This window comes from Populus trichocarpa, chromosome 9 (assembly GCF_000002775.5).
Source record: "Populus trichocarpa isolate Nisqually-1 chromosome 9, P.trichocarpa_v4.1, whole genome shotgun sequence".
In the NCBI taxonomy this organism is placed as follows: Eukaryota; Viridiplantae; Streptophyta; class Magnoliopsida; order Malpighiales; family Salicaceae; genus Populus; species Populus trichocarpa.
Window position 1 is genome coordinate 144,966 of NC_037293.2, and position 13,945 is coordinate 158,910.

The 13,945-nt window shown below is 40.1% G+C and overlaps 1 pseudogene; it reads right to left on the reverse strand.

Moving 5' to 3' along the window:
* Positions 1–6,372: 6,372 nt before the first annotated feature.
* Positions 6,373–13,103, reverse strand: LOC127905796 (uncharacterized; annotated as a pseudogene).
* Between the last annotated feature and the right edge of the window lie 842 nt (positions 13,104–13,945).

Below are 13,945 nucleotides of genomic sequence, written 5' to 3' on the forward strand. Positions count from 1 at the left end.
TCCCATCCATCACTACGACTCACAATATCAGACCATAATGCCTCACGTAAGGAAGCATTATTGTCTCCATAAATAATTGAAGTATTGAAACTGATATTGGTAGCTAATATAGTGACAGAAACATGAATAGCCTGGTCTGACATTCCAAAAACATCCACCTTCACCGTATCAGCATTCCAACAAACCCAAATACGCCCACGACAAGAGAAATCATAATTATACAAGAAGGACCAAGAACGCAGAAGAAGTTGAGTAACATTATCTTTATTCTTGTCTTTAACTCGAGTTTCAACCAGACCAAAAAGAGCTATCCTCTCTTGATGGATGAGCCGACGCAATTCTGAATGCTTTATAGGATCATTCAAACCTCTAATATTCCAACATCCAATAATCATAGGAAAATAGAGAGGAGTACAAACAGCAACACAAAGATTACCTTGACGTGCCTCCTGGAGAGGAGCCAGATTTCTTATGCTTCTTTGAAGAGGCTTTTGAACCCTTTTTCTTTTTCTCTAGAGAGTCTCTAGCCTTAATAGCTAACTGATTAACAGTTTCCCTTTCGGTGGAATTCAGGGTTTGAGGGGTTGTCAGGATCGTTGATGTTGACTCCTTATCGGTTTGTTCCCCATCTGTATCACCTCCCATTGTGTCCATATCTTGATCTAAAGCAGTACTTGCAGCCCCTTGCTCCTGATTCATGTCTTCTCGTAAACTCTTCAAGGCAAGAGGAGAGGAAGGATTTTCATCTTCATGACAAGCAGCATTGTGCACATCTGATGCCGCATGATCAATCATCTTACAATCAGACATATTTATACCAGATGTTGAACAACCATTCTCATTACAATTACCCACTTTAGATGCCAAGGGGGCATTCTCCCCACTCACAGAACCCTTGTTTCGTTTACCAACTACCTGCCACTGAAACTGATTCTGCTTGTTATCCGCAGATTTAGAGTTCATAGCTCCTAGATTCCTCTTACCCTCTGCACCACTTTAAGATTATCAATGTTATTAGTAGCACAAAGTGCTGTGGTGTGTCCAAAGACATTGCAATTACTGCACTTCGACGGTATCCATTCGTACTCAGCTGAAATTGTTATGAATAACCCATTTGGACAGCGAAGATCATATTCCTTAACCAACGTCTTCGAAGCATCTATCTCAACGCAAACTCTTGCGTAACTAAGCCTTTTACGCAACAATGTCGTATGATCCGCATGAAGGGGGACTCCAACAGCACTCGCTACACAGCTCAACCCCTTAATAGTCCAATACTCGAGAGGGACATTATACAGCCGAACCCATACCGGAACTCTGGCCAAATCATCTTTCAAAAATTGCATGTTCGACTGCCAACGTTTAAGCACCAAAGGCCTGTTGGCCATGTGCCATGGGGCTCTTTCCAGCACATTAGTGGCATGATCAACAGAATCAAAATTGAAGATGTAGAAACCGTTATCCGAAGACAAAACTTCTGATAGACCGTAGGAGCTCCATATTCTTTTGGCAATAGAATTAACCACGGGATACGGTAATTTCTGCCCCAAAAATGACCAACTAGGGTGGATTTCCAAAATTCGCAGCCATCTTCAAACACATCAAGTGGAGGAGCTACTGTCACACGACCATCCGTCGTAGTAGGGGGAGCAAAGTGCAGATTACGGACTGAACTAATGCCAAGGGTCTTGCTACCCTCATTGTCATCAACATCAGAACCCTTCAAAGCAGTTAAAAAATTCAATTTGGGTCTAGGTTTTAGTTGTTCTTGTTGATGAGACCCTACCTTCACCTCATCAACTTTAGAACCCAACACATGGTTCATTTCTGGAACAACATTAGAAGCTTGGACAGTAGAGTGGTTCTCTATACTAACATCAGAATCAGCTTGAAATTGAGAAATCCTCATCCCATGGCTATTCAACATATCTTGCAATTGTAATCTTAATGTATGTCTAGACTTAACTTGATTGTGTTGTTCAATGTTAGAGCTAACCATTGGAACATTTTCCACAGAAGAACATAGAGACATTATGGTAGCATACAAATACTAGAGAGAACAAAATTCTAAGAAGATAAACTGAGTCCAAGAAGCAACCTAAACTCAGAAATAACAGCAACCTAACTCATAAACAACAACATGCAGAATAGTTCATGAAGGAAGGAGAGAATTACAGAATTACGAGGCCAATATCTCCCAGAACACTGATTATAATAATGATCCGTTCGGTCAAGATGTAGAGTAGGTTCCGAAGAACAACATACTCCAAAATGGTAACGATCCAACGGTGAACAAAGGAGATCAAGCTACGACAAACCACTCTGAAACTAGCAAGAAAAAATGAAACTTTTTCCAAAGAACTGTGATTTAATCTTCACATATGGCAAAGGCCTTCATGTCTATGACAATCCATTCACTATGCTGCAACTTCACCACTTCTTCATAGTTCCAGAACTGAAAATGCAGAATAGTAGAAATATTGCGAGATCAATATCTCTTACCTCGTTGATTGGATAACAAATCCGTTCGGTCAATGTTGAGAGAAGGTTGGAAGGAACAACATAGTCAGAAATGAGAACAATCCAACGATGGACGGAGTAGATGTAGCTCCGACAGCACCACTCTCTCTCTCTCTCTCTATCTCTCTCTCTCCTTGTCCAGAAATTCCTACCTCGCAATTTTCTGATGATATTTTCTTTCAAAATCCTTTTCTTATAAGGATTCCTTATTAATCCTAACTACACAAGGAAAGAAGGGCTGGTGGTATTTAATGACAAGTTAGTTATTTTTATTTTTTTTCTTTCATGTTTGGGTTTAATTAATACTTTGTTTTCAGTTAGGATCCAAGGCTTGTTTGGATTAAGTTATAGGCTTTTCAGTTTAGGGATTTGGGTCAGTTTTGAGAGGACCTCATTTAAGTCCACATAAGGTGTCCATTAGGGTTAACTTTTTAAGAACTATTTAAACTCATGTACGCCAAAATTTCGGCAGCTTGGATGATAATTACTTCTGAATTTTTCAGTTTTAACGTGTAAGAGTGATTCTTGCATTCTTCAGTTCTTGAACGAACTGAATCTAACTTATCAAAGATTAACTGGCTTCATGGCGTCATTCTACTCAATCCAATAGTGCTGGTGCCTTGGGGCAGGTTTTCATTGTGTCACACTCCTATCAGATCTATTTCGGCTTTCCGGGATCAGATCTCAATCTTGATTGTGGGTTGCGTGATCACGAGGTTCACATCAGTGCTAGGCTCCGATATAAGGTCATATCCTTCTGTTATTTTTGTTTTTTTAGTGTTCCTTTAAGTTTTTCAGTGTTTGCGTCCATCTTCTTGTTCTTCGTGTTTACGTCATCTAAGCAAAAAACAAAAAGGGTTAAATTTCATCTTGTTACTGTCTCTAATCATATCAATATATTAAAAAGAAAGAGAGATAGGGATTAGTTGAAATTTGAAGGATCATTCAATTTTTGCCGCAGAAACACAACTAAAACTTCATATTCAGTCTATTGGGGGTGAGATCGCATCATATATCAAATTTTCGCTTATTCTGATATTGTTTGCTTTGAGGTTTTAATTCGAGGCTCAATTCTGTCGCAGAAACACTACTCTTTGTGAACCATAAGCAAACCACCTCGGAATCAATTGAAACTTCATATTCAGTCTATTGGGGGTGAGATCGCATCATATATCAAATTTTCGATTATTCTGATATTGTTTGCTTTGAGGTTTTAATTCGAGGCTCAATTCTGTCGCAGAAACACTACTCTTTGTGAACCATAAGCAAACCACCTCAGAATCAATTGAAACTTCATATTCTGTCTATTGGGGGTGAGATCGTATCATATGTAAAATATGGTCTTATTCTCATATTTTTTGCTTGAGGTTTTAATTCGAGGCTCAATTCTGCCGCAGAAACACTACTCTTTGTGAACCATAAGCAAAACACCTTAGAATAAATTGAAACTTCATATTCTGTGTATCGGGGATGCGATCGCATCATATATTAAATTTAGGCTTATTTTGGTATCGGCTTCTGGAGGTTTTAATTGGGGGTTCAATTCTGCTGCGAACTGATCATACAAGAGGTTTGGGTACCTAGACATAAAAGAACGACCTATAAATTGATTTTTGTTGTTTTTTTAGTATCATAATACTAAATATTGAATTTGAGGTCATTTCGAGATCGTTTGGTCTGGGTTTCAATTCTGTTACGTAAAAATCTTTTTGTTTCTATTATATTTGCGTAAGTTAGATTTGCGTCAAGTTTCAAAACGTGATCCTTACTGTTTAGTTTTGTCCAAATCTTTTTGTTTCTATTATATTTGGGTTATCTAGGAGTCAAGTAACTATTTTCGCTAATATTCGCTTCTGTTTTATTTCGTGTCTTCGTTTCGTCCACAATTCATATGAATTTGCATTGCTACTCGCAAAATCATAATCATAGTTTTGTTTTGCTTTGTTTTCAGTATATTTATTGATTCTTGAGTCTGAAAATTATAATTAGAGTGCACTGCGAAGGCTACTGACTTTGATTTGTTGATTTCAGTTTCTAAAGAACCAAAAGAAAGGAAGTTGTGAGGTAAACGGCATAGTGAGCTTATTAGAGCGAAAAGCCTTGATTTTTTTTTGTGTGATACACGAGAGGTGTGAGGATATATTTTCTGCTACTAACCAAATTTTGCAGATTCAAAGAATGTCTGAAAACAACGAATCAGCTACACAAAACGCTGACGTAGCTTTCCAATTGCGAGCCATAGGCCAGCAACTTGAGCTGTTGTCTAGAACGTACAAGGATCTGAAAGATGAGGTGAATTCAATAAAACAACAGAATAGTGGGGCTGATCGCCGAGGAAATACGGTCTGTATGGCCGTACGAAATGTCAGATCTGATTTTGAAGAGTTTGTTGACAAAAACGCAGATGCGGGTGAAGATGACTATGATTTTGCATCTGCTGGCCAAGGAATCAGGTCTGGACCGAAGAGGGCTAGGAGGAATGTGAATTTCCGTGGCATGGGCACTTATGAAGATATGGATGGGGACTTTGACACCATTAAACTGAAAATTCCTAACTTTCAAGGTAAAAACGATCCCGAGGCTTATTTGGAGTGGGAGAAAATGGTAGATTGGATTTTTGATTGCCATAGCTATTCTGAACAAAAGAAGGTGAAATTGGTGAGAATTGAGTTTACGGAGTATGCATTGATTTGGTGGGATCAAATTGAAATTAGTAGGAGGAGGAATGGGGAGCGACCCGTTCAGACTTGGGGGGAGATGAAAGTCTTAATGAGGAGACGATTTGTGCCAAACCACTATTACAGAGACTTCTATCTGAAGCTCCAAGGTCTGAATCAAGGTTATAAGACAGTAGATGAATATCACAAAGAGATGGAGATAGCAATGATTCGGGCCAATGTTGTTGAGGATAGAGAAGCCACCATGGCTAGATTTCTTAATGGGTTGCATCGGGACATTGCCAATGTGGTTGAGCTACAACACTATGTGGAGCTAGAGGACATGGTTCACGTGGCTACGAAGGTGGAGAGACAACTTCGGAAGGGACATGCTTGACCAGCGTTTAATTCGGGCTCTTCATCATCTTGGAAGCCGAATCTAAAGAGAGAGGGTACTGTCCGGCCAAGATCCTATGTTCCTTCTAGAACTGAACCACCAAAGGCTAAAGTTGATGTTCCTACTGATGCCAAAGGTAAATCTGAAACTCAACCTAAACGTACTGATGCGAACCTCGTGATCACGTGGTCACGCAACCCACACGCAAAGACACCAATTCCCAGAAAGCCAAGTAAATCAGGTTTGATAGGAGTGTGACACAAAAATAACTTGTACCGAGGCACCAGCACTATTGGAAACAGAAACCCCCACCAAACAAACATTGATTCGCGAATGAGAAGTATAAGGATGACGCCACGAAGCCAGTTGTTCTTCGATAAGTCGTTTTCAGTTCTTTAGAGAACCAAGGAAGGGAGATTATCCCACCAACACACAACAAGTGCAGCAAAGAAGTTTATTGATCTGAAAATTGCGTAACCTTACATGTTTGGTTATGCCTTTATTTATACTGACTCTAGACTTAAAGAAACCCTAATGGACCCCCCTTAGGTGGACTTATATGAAGCTCACTTACAATTGACCCAAATAAGTAATAATAACCCAAAAACTAAGAAAATAATAAAAATCCGAAAATTACCATCCTAAATATTCTAGAATCAGATTTGTCACCCTTAAGAAGGCCTACATAAACTAGGAAAAATATGATTTGAAAAATTTGTGTTGCTGCCCCCTTTCCTTTGATGTCCTTGATTAGCTTGGATTTCCTTGTTTAACTTGGACAAATAAGAAAACAAATTTCCTCCTTTGTTACTGATTTAATTACTTTCCTTTCTATGTTAGGAAAAGCATTAAATAGTCCTCCCCTCTTTAGGAATAAGATATGGCCAACTTCCTTACTTAATTAGGAGAATAAATTGCTGACTTTTTATCCTTGTAGCATTAGGAAAAAAACAAGCCTAACAAGGCTGGTATTGGGCCGGACATATCAACCCCTTGTTCCACACGAATTGGGCTCTTCTTGGACCTGAACTAGATGAATTAAAGGCTGTCCATCATGCTCCTTAAATGTCCCAAGCCCCTCTAGGTCCATCTTGCTCCATAAGTTCTGAACAAGCCCATTCAATGCTTCTTTAAGCTTCTTTGCCCTAGCTCTTGTGATTGGCCCAATTGGCACCTCCAATACGTCGTTGGCATGATTACGCTTGGTGTTGGGCTGATCCGCATCATCCCCTCTCTCTTCAAAAGGATTCGACCTCGAATCATCGCCTACATCAAACAGAGTAAGATCAGAAACATTAAAGGTAGCACTAACACCGTACTCACCTGGCAAATCAACTTTATAAGCATTGTCATTGATCCTCTCATGTACTGAAATGGCCCATCTCCTCGTGGTTGTAGCTTTGATTTTCTATGGGCCGGAAATCTCTCCTTGCGCTTATGCACCCAAACCCAATCGCCGGGCTGAAAGACAACATGTTTGCGCCCCTTGTTGGCTTTGGTCGCATACACACGATTTCTCTTTTCAATCTGTTGCCGCACACTCTCATGGAGTGTCTTCACCACCTGCGCTTTACAATTACCATCCAAACTAACCCTTTCATCAACAGGCAAAGGAATCAAATCCATTGAAGTTAAAGGGTTAAATCCGTACACAATTTCAAATGGTGAAAATTCAGTAGTAGAGTGCACACTACGATTATATGCAAACTCTATAAATGGCAAACAATCTTCCTAATTCTTTAAGTTCTTTTGAATGACAGCACGCAGAAGTTGTGTTAAGGTCCTATTAACTACTTCGGTTTGTCCATCTGTTTGGGGGTGACAAGTAGTTGAAAACAACAGTTTAGTACCTAATTTTCCCCATAACATTCCAAAAATAGCTAAGTAACTTAACATCTCTATCAGAAACAATACTCTTAGGGACCCCGTGAAGTCGTACTATCTCTCTAAAGAACAAATCAGCAATGTTAGTGGCATCATCGGTTTTATGACGTGGAATAAAGTGTGCCATCTTTGAAAACTTATCACCAACTACAAAAATTGAATCCCTACCCCGTTTTGACCTAGGTAAACCTAAGACGAACTCCATCGAAATGTCTACCCATGGTTCCTTAGGTACAGGCAAAGGGGTGTATACAAGCCTTAGTTGGATCGCTAAGATTCTAGCTGGGAGAATCAAAGTTGTTTTGCCATCCTTAGTTGGTCCATATCAGACTGCTTTTATCTCAGGACGGAGAATCAGTGATAACATTCTTTTGTCTCAGGAACTAATGAAAGGCTATCATAAATCTACGGGACCTGCTCGTTGTGCTATGAAAGTTGATCTGATGAAGGCTTATGACTCGGTGCGGTGGGATTTCGTTGACGCTATGTTAATAAAAATGGGATTCCCTACAACAGTCATTGATTGGATCATGGTTTGTGTTACATCATGTCAATTCTCTATCAACGTCAATGGTGAGCTTGCAGGTTACTTTCAAGGGGGAAGAGGGCTGAGACAAGGGGATCCATTGTCCCCATATTTGTTTGTCCTATGTATGGAAATCCTGTCAGGGCTATTCTGCAAGATGAGTGCCAACCAAGAATTCAAGTTCCACTGGAGATGCAAGAAGGACAAAATTTCTCATCTTTGTTTTGCTGATGACTTGATGATTTTTAGCAACGGGGATGTAAACTCAATTCGTATGATCAGAACTGTGCTCACAAAGTTTCAAGATCTATCAGGTCTGTATCCAAATCCAAACAAAAGTGACATCTTCTTGAGCGGTGTGTTAAATGCTGAGAGGGAACAAATTATTCATATTCTTGGGTTTAGAGAGGGGGAGCTCCCTATGAAATATTTGGGAGTACCTCTTCTCTCGTCCAGACTAAAGGCTATTTATTGTAAGGGCCTCGTGGATCGAATCACCTCTAAAGTTCGACATTGGACTTGTAGAGCACTCTCGTATGCAGGACGGGTACAACTGATTAATTCAGTCTTATTTTCCATACAGGTCTATTGGGCATCTCTCTTTCTCTTACCTGGGCAAGTAATTAAAAATGTGGAGCAAATTATGAAATCCTTTCTTTGGTCAGGTTCAGATATGAGAACTACTGCGGCTAAAGTGGCTTGGGATCAGGTATGTCTTCCAAAAAAGGAGGGGGGGCTAGGAATAAAAAGGATAACAGAATGGAACAAGATTGCTTTGTTGAAACACATTTGGAACCTGTGCAATGACTCAGATGGCTCAATATGGTCTACTTGGATCAGATCCAATCTGTTGCGAGGTAGGAATTTCTGGACAATCAAGACGCCACAGAATTGCTCTTGGGCTTGGGGAAAGATTCTAAAGCTCAGGTCCTTAGCATGGCCGAAGATGAAGTACATCATAGGAGATGGAATGACAACCTCTCTATGGTTTGATAATTGGCATCCTCACAGCCCACTCGCGGATTCTTACGGGGAAAGATTCATCTATGATTCAGGTATGGCCAAGAACGCGAAGGTGAATGTGCTAATTCAGAACTCAGAATGGAAAACTCCTACCACCCAAGCTATTGGCTGGCACCCCATTATAGAAGCTATTCCTTCCAATTCTAATCCTAAGATGGGGCAAAAGGATGAGATAGTTTGGTTGGATTCGCCAAATCACAGATTCTCGGTCAAAGTAGCTTGGGAACAACTAAGACGTCATCGTCAGATGGTTGAATGGCATGACATTGTGTGGTTCAAGAATGCTGTTCCAAGACATTCATTTCTTCTATGGATGGGTGTCCAACAGAAACTCACAACTTAAGATAAACTTCATCGGTTTGGTATACATGGTCCCAATAGATGCTCACTCTGTCTCCGCAACAATGAGGATCACAACCACTTGTTCTTTGAATGCTCCTATACTAAAGCGATCTGGTGGGATGTTTGTGACAGATGCGACATTCCAAGAATGACAAAAGGCTGGGATGAATGGATTCGATGGGCCACTGTCTCTTGGCATGGCAAGAGTTTCGTCAATTTTTCTCGTAAACTGAGTTTTGCAGCTACAGTGTATCATGTATGGCAAGAACGGAATGCAAGGATCTTTGCTGGAATGTCTAGAACTCCGAATTTGGTCCTTAATCAAATCGAATGTATCATTCGTGATAAGCTTGATTTGATGAGGAATGTCGTACCAAAAAATGAAAACACAAGGATCCAACGAGCTTGGAGGGTGAATACCATAGATTCTTAATCTGTTAGTTAGCTGGTTGTATTGGTTTCCCTAACGAATCTAGTGAGGTTTCAGTTTTACGGTCGGTGGCTAGCCTGTAGCCATCTGTTGTTTTATGTTTCTGTTATCATTGTAAATCTGGGGTATGCCCCTTATAATGTTTGTATCTTCTTCTTTTAATACATACGTCAACTTACCAAAAAAAAAGGTATACAAGCCATGTGGTTGAGTCCTAGACTTTGCTTTCCTACAAGTTATGCATTTATCACATATGCGTTGCACATCTTTTTTCATTTTAGGCCAATAAAAATGCTCATGCAACACATCCAAAGTCTTAACAACACCAAAATGCCCCATTAACCCGCCCCCGTGTGCTTCACGTACAAGCAATTCACGCATAGAACTTAATGGAACACACAATCGACTCTATTTAAACAAATATCCATCAAGTCTATAAAACTTTCCAAAAGCTGAAGTTTTGCAAGTATTGTAAACATTAGCAAAATCACTATCATCCTGTACAATTCTTTTATGTGTTCAAATCCTAGAAATCTAGCATCCAAAGTAGATAAAAGAACATACCTGCGCGAAAGGGCATCAGCCACAATGTTTTCTTTTCCTTGCTTATACTTGATCACATACGGAAAGGTTTCAATAAATTCCACCCATTTGGCATGTCTCTTACTCAACTTACCTTGCCCTTTCAAGTGCTTCAATGATTCATGATCAGAATGTATCACAAACTCCTTAGGCCACAAGTAATGCTGCCACGTCTCTAGAGTTCTTAACAAGGCATAGAGCTCCTTGTCATATGTAGGGTAATTCAAGGCTGCCCCATTAAGTTTTTCGCTGAAATACGCAATGGGCCTCTTATCCTGCATTAACACAGCTCCTATACCAATACCTGAAGCATCACATTCAACTTCAAAAGCTCTCGTAAAGTCTGGCAAAGCTAAAACAGGCACCGAACAAAGTTTATCTTTCAACAAATTAAAAGCCTTATCCTGTTCATCATTCCGTTTGAATCCAACAGACTTTTTCACAATTTCAGTTAAAGGTGCAGCAATAGTACTAAAATCCTTCACAAACCTTCTATAAAAACTAGCAAGTCCATGAAAACTCCTTACCTCACTTACCGATTTTGGTGTAGGCCAATCCCGGATGGCCTTAACTTTCTCCTTGTCCATCTCGATACCCTGCGCAGTTACGTCATAGCCAAGAAAAATAATTTTTTCCATACAAAAGGTGCACTTCTTAAGATTAGCATATAATTGCTCACTACGCAACACACTAAGTACATTACGCAAATGATCAAGATGCTCATTTAAGTTGCTATAGATCACAATGTCATCAAAATACACAACAACAAACTTACCTATAAACGCACGCAATACATGATTCATTAAACGCATAAACGTGCTAGGCGCATTTGTAAGTCCAAACGGCATGACTAACCATTTATACAAACCATGCTTAGTCTTAAATGCAGTTTTCCACTCATCACCCTCTTTCATCCTAATCTGATGGTACCCACTTTTTAGGTCAATCTTAGAGAAAATACATGATCCATGTAACTCATCTAGCATGTCATCAAGCCTAGGAATAGGATGTCGATACTTTACCGTTATGTTATTGACAACACGACAATCAACACACATCCTCCATGTTCCATCCTTTTTAGGCACAAGTAGCACTGGCACAGCACAAGGACTCATACTCTCACGAATGTACCCCTTCATCATCAACTCATCTACTTGCCTTTGAAGCTCCTTTGTCTCCTCGGGGTTGCTTCTATAGGCTGGACGGTTAGGAATCGAAGCTCCGGGCACAAGGTCAATTTGATGTTCAATCCCCCTTAATGGTGGTAATCCATTAGGGATGTCTTCAGGGAATACATCATCAAACTCCTGCATCAAAAAAACAGCCACACTAGGAATAGCATAATCAAGATCGTTAGTGTTAAAATAAGGCCCTTATACATAAGTAAGATCATTGGCTTATTAGTGAAAAATGCAGATCTGATTTGAGATCCTTTTGCATAAAAATTAGGTTGTTTCTTTAATTTTTCCACACTACTATCATCACACGAGCTTACTTTCTTCACTCGGTTTTTACCTCCACTCTCAACTGGTTTAATTAATGATTTAGGTTTAGCCGAATCTGATGGTTTTCTCTCACCATTGTCCTCACGTGAATTTTCACTCTTCCCATCCTCACATTCTTTTTTTAATTTTATTTGATCATCATATACTTGTTTTGGGGAAAGAGGTACAAGAGTGATGGTTTTACCATCCTTTACAATAGTGAACCTATTTCTAAACCCATCATGAATCGCTTTCCGATCAAACTGTCATGGACGCTTTAAAAGTAAGTGACTAGCATGCATTGGGACTACATCACACAAAATCTCATCAGAATACTTTCCAATAGCAAACGCAATCAAAACCTGCTTAGTAACCCTCACTTCACCACATTCATTCAACCATTGCAATCTATAAGGCCTAGAATGCTTAATACAACTCAGATTCAATTTCTTCACAAGGGTATCACTAGCAACATTAGCACAACTACCTCCATCAATTATCATGCTACATACCTTGTTTTGGATGTGACATCTAGTGTGAAATATATTTTCCCGTTGCTGATCTACATCATCTTCTTTGATTTGCATGTTCAGCGATGCCTTATAAACAAGGCCTCTCCTTCAACAGGATATGCAATCTCCTTATCACTTCAATCCACCAAAGGTGGCATCTCTTCACTTTCAGATTTGTCACTTTCAGATTCAACCTCCTTATTGTCTCTTGTAAGCATAACTCTTCGATTTGGACACTGAGATGCAATGTGCCCCTTCCCTAAACACTTAAAGCATTTAATATCTCTATCACGAGTAGGTTGAAATTCAAATTTACCTTTTCCATCCGTATGAGTATCCTTTTTGGCCTTAGGTGGTTCGGCATTTGCATAAGGCTTTGGTTGGACAGCCCCCTCTCTCTTCAAATTTGGCCTCCATATTGAGGAAGATGAAGCCGAATTGGTCTGAAAACGTGTACTGCCCCTTCTCTTTATTTGCCTCTCCACCTTTGTTGCTATATGGACCATGTCCAATTCCACACAATGTTGTAATTCTACAACATTTGCAATATCCCTATTCAGCCCATTTAGAGATCTAGCCATAGTAGCTTCCCGATCCTCAATCACATTGGCCCGAATCATGGCGATCTCCATCTCCTTGAAATACTCATCCACGGACCTAGAACCCTGATTCAAACCCTGGAATTTCAGATATAAATCTCTATAATAGTGGTTAGGCACAAATCGCCTTCTCATCAACACTTTCATCTCCTCCCACGACGCTACAGGCCTCTCTCCACTCCTTCTACTAATAACATTCTGATCCCACTCCAAATATGCCTCGGGATCGTTTTTACCTTGAAAAGAAGGTATTTTCAGTTTGAAATCACCATCTAAATCAGCATGTCCCCCAACACTACGGAAATTTTCCCTTTGGCCGAATTGGCCCCTAGTTCTATTCCCATAATCCCTTCGGTTTCTAGGCTGCCGAAAACCTTCCCGATGGCCTATGGCCTCATCCTCAAAACCACCATCACCAATATCATCAATGGCCTCCTCAAAATACTCATAATCAGCCCACCTTGGCCTTTCGGCCCTACTGCCATTGTTTGCTTTTGGTTCAGACCCAAGCTTCCTCACATTTTGGGTGCTTGTACCAGCCTCGTTACCACGTTTCTCCACCCTATCAAGTCTGTCACACACGTTTCCCATCACAAAATTCATCCTTTCCATCATCTGCGTCATGGCTTGCATTTGGAACGTAAGTTCTCCCTCGGGATGGGGTGGTGTGTTGTTTTGATCTGACATGATAGTACCTGCAAAAATTGGTTAGTGGTAAAAAAAAATTATCCTCACGTCGCTCGTGTTTCGCTCAATCACTCTTAATGTCCTCACACGCTCACACCTCTCGTCTCACCTTCTTGCGGTTCTTGCGAAACTGAGCAGCGCAATCCAAATATATATATGACTCAAGAAGCAATAAGTGTGCCTTTTGCATGGAGAAAATTGTGTTTCTTGGCTATGTTGTAACTGCACAGGGTATCGAGATAGATGAGGAGAAAGTTAAAGCCATCCGGGATTGGCCTACACCCAAATCGGTAAGTAAGGTA